Here is a 6,642-nt window from a genome sequence, read left to right as displayed (position 1 = left end):
TCCAAAGTCAGCTAACTAAATATTAGGAAGGATTATTGATGAAATATCTTAAAGAAGCAGAGCTTGTCAAATGGGCCACTTTTTAATAGTCTCCTTCCATTTCCTTTGTTTTTTTTTTAATTTACTAAGCAGAGTAAAATGGAGGTCAGTATGTGGAGGGGGACTATCTGATGTCAGAAATGACTTGAGAAAAATTGAAGGAAGAGAATCCACGTAAGCTTTATCCCAAGATAAACTTTATCCAAAACAAAAGGTAGAAAGCTTAGGAGTCCTTAATAAAGAAGAGGAAACTAAAAGTAAGGTTTAATTAGAAATGATAGAATCTGGGCTGGTTGAGAAAAGCAATGTGGCAATTAAAAGGTGCTCTGGGATAAAGAATAGCATCACTAGTCTGACATAGTTCTCTGTGTGTGGTACAATTGGCCTCGGTAATTTTATCTTAGACATCTGTGGGTACAAGCTTTGCAGTGTTCACCATCTAAACCTGAGATTTCCCTTTCTGGCAGTTATACCAGCACGTATTGCAAAACATTTTAATATCCCCTTATTTCTTCTTCCTGAAAGAAGGTAAATTCTCCTTCAGTTTATCTCACTGACTTGGCAAGCAGTCACCATTACAGCCTTTCTGTTCATTTCCTGAAAGTGCATCTATGTGAAAAGATGTGGTGATCATGTTATTGAAAGCATGCTCAATTACATTTTCATTGCCCTGTCCATTTTTATAATAATGCATCTGAAATGGTGTCTGTCATTCTAGAGATCTTTTGTGAGAAATTCTTGCAATGACTATGCGGGGGCATTCCCCAATCTCTAATCTCTTGCCCACATCCTGTCAGTGATCACCTACAAGGATTTATCTCTGTCTTTCCCATGCCACACATCATCTCTCGTTTTGTGCTATGTCTCTATGGGTACATTTCTTATCTCTCTTCCTGGGCTATAAGCTCCGTATTGGATCGTTTACATCATCCAACGCACCAAGTATAGTCCTTTACACTCTCCAGTGTTTAGAAACAAGATTAATGCAGCAATTAACATATTTTAGTGTGCAGTTTTAGTGCAGATATTTAAAACGTGGCTCTGGAGTTAGACTGCCTGGATTTGAATCCCAGTTTGGCCTTTCATGGGTTGTGTGTCCTTTAAGTTCTTTGCTGCTCTGACCCAAGGTCTTCTCATTTGTAAAATGGCAATAACAAGTGCACATATCTCATAAATTTTAGTTGAAAACTAAAATAAGATAAAACGTAGAAGTATTCAGAATAGCACCTGGAACATAGTACATACTCAATAAATATTAGCTACCTAAAAATATACTTGATCTTCTGGCAAATTCAATCATATTAGAAGCAGAAAAAAATGAAGCAAATCAAGTAGCTTTGCGTTTTAGAAAAAAAATGGCCAGGAGTAAGCTGCAGTATTCAACTCTTTCACAGAAATATTATTTGTAAAGACGTTACTGTTAGTACTGTGGACTATATATTCAAGGAAACTAGTAATGCCAGATAAAATTTAAAAGAATTTTTTAAAGGCTGAGTCAGTGAGAAAGCAAATAAACTTATAAAGATTCAGAAATGAGAAGAAAAAGCACAAACCTCAGAGGTAGTGAGCTGGGGCCAGTATTTTCCCCAGAGGATCTGCTAATCTCTGGTAGCCTCATTATGGGTTTTAATGAGCAAATATATAAGAGTTAGGAGAAAAAGACAATGTGTGAGATTGACTTAGAGACAACACCCTTTCCCCTCAATGCCACTGAAAACAGGGACTCTCCAGGAGTGACATTCTCAGAAGGCAAACTATTAGAAAAAAGAAAAAACTATGCACAAAATGAGACAGTGATAAGCACACCTCCCTCAGCTTTAGTTTGAGAGAAAGAGAAAAAGTAAAAGAGTCTTCCTTAATAATTCTGTTTTTAAAATTTATTTTTATTGAGATAATATTGACATATGACATTGTGTAAGTTTAAGGTGTTTGATGTGTTGATACATTTACATATTGCAGTGCACTTACCACTCTAGCATTAGCTAACACCTCTATCATATCACATAATTATATTTATTATTTTGTGGTGGGGACAATTAAGATCTAGCCTATACAGATTTTGAAATATACTGATGTACCTCTGAAATTTATATAACGTTATAAACCAATGTCACCTCAATAAATAAATAAAATATCTAGTTTCTTAGGAACTTTGAAGTTTAAGATAGAATATTGCTGTCTGTAATCACTATACTGTGCATTAGATCTCTAGGATTTATCTGAGAGTTAAAAGTTTGTACCATTAAACAACATATCTCCAATTCCCTTAGCCCCCAGTCTCTAGTAACTTCCATTCCATTTGTTTTTACAAGTTCGGCATTTTTAGAATCCACATGTTACTATCATATAGTTCTGTCTTACTCTGTCTGACTTATCTCACTTAGTGTAATGCCCTCACTGTCCATCCATGTTGCTGCAAATGGCAGAATTTCCTTCTTTCTCTTGTCTGAGTAATATTCCACTGTGTGTGTTTGTGTGTGACATCTTCTTTATCTATTAATGCATTGACAGACACTTAGGTTGTTTCTATATCATGGCTATTGTGAATAATGTTGCAATAAACATGAGAATGAAGAGATCTTTTTGATATCCTTTTTTCATTTCCTTTGGATATATACCCAGAAGTAGAATTACTGGATCATATGATAGTTATATTCTTAATTTTTTGAGGAATCTCCATACTTTTTTCCTTAGTGGCTGGACCAGTTTACATTCCCAAGGCAACATATGAGAGTTCCCTTATCTCCACATTCTCGCCAACACTTGTTCTCTCTTGTCTTCTTGATGACGACCATTCTAACAGGTGTGACGTCATATCTCATGGTTTTCATTTTCATTTCTCTGATGATTAGTGATATCAACCATCTTTTATGTTCCTTTTGGCAGTTGAATGTCTTCTATAGAAAGAATGTCTATTTATTTTCAATGTCATTTTTAATCAGATTATTTGTTATTAAGTTGTAGGAGTTCTTTAAATATAGAATATAATAAGCCCTTATCTGATATATGGATTGCAAATATTTTCTTCCATTCTGTTGGCCGCATTTAAATTTTTTGATTGTTTCTTTTGCTCTGTAGAAGCTTTTTAGTTTGATCTAGTCCCACTTGTTGATTTTTGCATGTGTTTCTTGTGCTTTTGGTGTCATACAGAAAAAATCATTGCAAGATCAATGTCAAGGAGTTTTCCTCTATTTTTTCTTCTATTTTATGGTTTTAGGTCTTATGTTTAAATCTTTAGTTCATTGCAAGTTAAGTTTTGTGAGTTTTGTGAGTAAGGGATCTAGAGTTTGCTCTGCCTTTCTTTGGGTACTCCTGGTTCACTTTTCTTGTTCCCTCTTGTGGCTGAATTCTTAAGTTATTGTGTCTTTGGTTGTTACCACTCACTAGGCTGGCTACTGGAAACCTCTTTTCTGTTCCAGAAGGTGGTGCTCTAGCTCATGTTTGCAGTTTCTCCCTTGTACAAAGGCCAGTTCTGTTTTTCTGAGAGCAGTCTGTTTGCCAGATTCAGGAATGTGCACAAGGAGCCAGTTGCAGAGTGGAGAGAAGTGTGGGTTTGGCACTGGAGTTTTGGGCATTCCTGTGGATGTGGTGGGGTAATCCTCTGGTGAGGTACTCCTGGGGCCTCATGGGAGGACTTCCTGCTGAAATTATGAGCCCTTGCATTCCTCTAATTCTCTCTGATATTCCTATCTGCCTTTTAACCTGATCTCCCTTCTCCCTCTGCTCATGGTCTATCTGCCTCAGTAGTCTAAGTGTCTCTAGAGAGCAAGGAATTCCTAGCTGCATCCATATTTTGGGAAAGGAACCCTTTTACCTTATTTATCAGGCTATACCTTATGCTTCTATAAGGATTTTCTCTTTTCATTCATCTTTGGAACAAGGAGAATGGGAAATGTTTAGGAAGTAGGAAGAAGTTCGGGATGCCTAATGCTGACCAATGATTGCAGCTCATAGACAAAGTTTATTCCATTAAAGACACAGCCCTTTTCCAGGGAAATCTCCATGACTTCTACTATTACCCATATACATGACTGCCAGGCTACATTTGACATCTGTTTTCTACTTTTCATGGCTTCCCATGGTTTGCTTTCTATTTTGAGATTATCTGAATACAAATGTGTTTTTGATGGGAGATGTTCTGTGACCATCTGGAAAGATGACAGCTATAACATCTTGAAGAAGGCTTACCGTGCCTGATGAAAAATATTCTTTGGTTATTTAGCATTTGGCCTGAAGGCCTAGTGCTTTCCTTCCCTGGACTGGCTCCAAAGAACAAAAGGAGAAAGAACTTCCAGAAACCCTGCCTAAGTTTCCCATCCCTGTGTCCATTGCCTAAGCATCGTAACCTTTTCATGATTCAAGTCACTCTACTTTGTAGGAGAAGTCTTGAACATAAGAACAATGAATAGAACCAAGGGTGATTGAGAATCCAATAAAACCATATGCAAAAGTGATAAGAGGTTGCAGTCTGCTGGGTAGAGGGTCCAGAGTTTCCAATAGACTTTTGAAAGTATCACTGACCAAAGAAGATCAAGAATCACTGTCTTAGACAGTTTAATTCATAAGTATCTCTGATTAGAGGAAATAAAAATCTGTACCTGCAAGGATGGGTGGATAATGGCTCTTACAACTTGATCTTTTCTAGCTCCTCAGGAGCCTTCTTAGTGTCATTAAGTTGGGTAAGTCACATCCATTTCTAAGCTGTGTCTTGGCGTGTGACTCTTTCTACCATTTCATTATATTTTTCTTATATCTCTCTTGGCTCTGTGAAAGCAGAAAGGCAGTTACAGAACTTTCCACCCTCCCTGATTACAAATTAATTGAGTATTAGTTCCCAAGGGGATTTTAAAGAGCACCTACTTCACCATCCTCATTTAACTATGGTCCAGCATCATTCAGGGGCTTTTTCAAGCACTTAATTAATTTCAGAGCCATGACTGATCAGACTCTTTCTCTTTTACCATATAAAGAGATGAGAGTATTTTCCTTAATTACTTTGTTTCCAATCCTCATACGTTCGTAAACTATGGATTGGGAAAATATGAAATTAAGGCATTTTAGAAGATAATGTACTAATGATGTCCATTTATTGTCTTTGTCCCCAAAGAGAATTACAGTATTTACGCAAGAGAATTTTTTAAGTTGAGCTTGGTAATTATAAATGGAAGACACTGATTAACTCAAAGTTGATGATTAAGATATATATGTAGCCAGCTGCAGAGTGGAAAGAAATTAAGAGTATTTCTTTTTGTCTTTTGAAAATGAAATAATTTCCTTCTCCCATCTTTTTCCCTGCAGATGGTACCAACCAGGTCCATGGAAGGAGATAGAAATCAACCTCTGCAGTCGTGTTTGTTCTCCTGGGACTCTTCGATGAAAAAAGGTGAAGCTTATCCTCTCTCCACTCTTCCTAGGGATCTACCTTGTGATCCTAATTTGGAAACTGGGTCTCATCATCCTAATCAGGATGGACTCCCATCTGCACACACCCACGTACATTTTTCTCAGTTTCCTGTCCTTTACAGACATCTGTTCTTCTTCTTCCACCAGCCCAAGGATGCTTTCGGACTTCTTAAAAGATACAAAAAATGATTTTGCTCATTTCCTGTGCCACCCAGTATTTTGTTGAGTCCTAGATTTGTCTGACTGAATGCTGCCTCTTGGCTGCCATGGCCTATGACAGATATGTTGCTATTGGTAGGCCTCTGCAGTACTCAGCCATCATGGCTCCCAGCCTCTGTCAGAAGATGGTTGCTGGGGCCTATGGGAGTGGTTTCCTTGCTGTCATCGCTATTACTATGGCACTTGGTTTCATCTCTGTTACCATGGGCCCAATATCAGTTCAAATTTCTTCCTTGACCTAATCCAAATTATTTTCTTGTCTTGTTCTAATCCCTTCATCAGCCATACCATTCTTTTTCTCGTATGTATTTTTGTTGGGTTCAGTTCTTTCTTAGTTATCAGCTTATCCTATGTTTTCATTTCACCTTCCATTCTGAAAATATCTTCTGTCAAAGGTAGTGCCAAAGCTTGCAATACCTGTGCCTCTCACCTGGTAGTTGTGACAATCTTCTATGGCACAAGCCTCTCTGTGTGCCTACTTCCCAGCTCTAGCCACTCCAACAAGCAGGACAATGTGCTGTTAGTGTTCTATGTTATCTTTATACCCATGTTAAATCCTCTTATCTATAGTTTGAGGAAAAGGGCTTTCAAAGAGGCCCTGAAGAGGGTGGTAAAGAGGCTAATACATTTACCTCAGTGAGAACAATATTTTTGCAGCTGTTATTTCCCCTATGAGGAACACAAGAGTAAGAAGACGTGTGACCCTTTGTAGGTCACAAGAATAGCTAGGTAGAGAGATGGAATGAAAACCTGGCTCCTTGATTCCTGGTGCCATTATGTTTAGCTGTCACCATCAAGTGATCTATTTGAGGCAGTGTCACCACCATTGAATTCAGTTTATAAAGCGTGTATCCATGATTAGACCCAGGTCGATAAAACCCTACACTTTGAGCATAGAAGTTCTGATATATATTTCATGTAGAGAAATGATAAGAATCTAGAAAGCCACACAGACAGTTCTTTCCTCATTGATTTTTTCTT

At 37.7% G+C, this 6,642-nt stretch overlaps 1 pseudogene; it reads left to right on the top strand.

Moving 5' to 3' along the window:
* The first annotated feature begins 5,337 nt into the window (after positions 1–5,337).
* On the top strand, positions 5,338–6,301 carry LOC139044313 (olfactory receptor 5AN6-like; annotated as a pseudogene).
* The last annotated feature ends 341 nt before the right edge of the window (positions 6,302–6,642 follow it).

The sequence above is a fragment of the Equus asinus genome, unplaced genomic scaffold (genome assembly GCF_041296235.1).
Source record: "Equus asinus isolate D_3611 breed Donkey unplaced genomic scaffold, EquAss-T2T_v2 contig_800, whole genome shotgun sequence".
Classification (NCBI taxonomy): Eukaryota; Metazoa; Chordata; class Mammalia; order Perissodactyla; family Equidae; genus Equus; species Equus asinus.
This window is presented reverse-complemented; position numbering and strand designations above follow the sequence as displayed.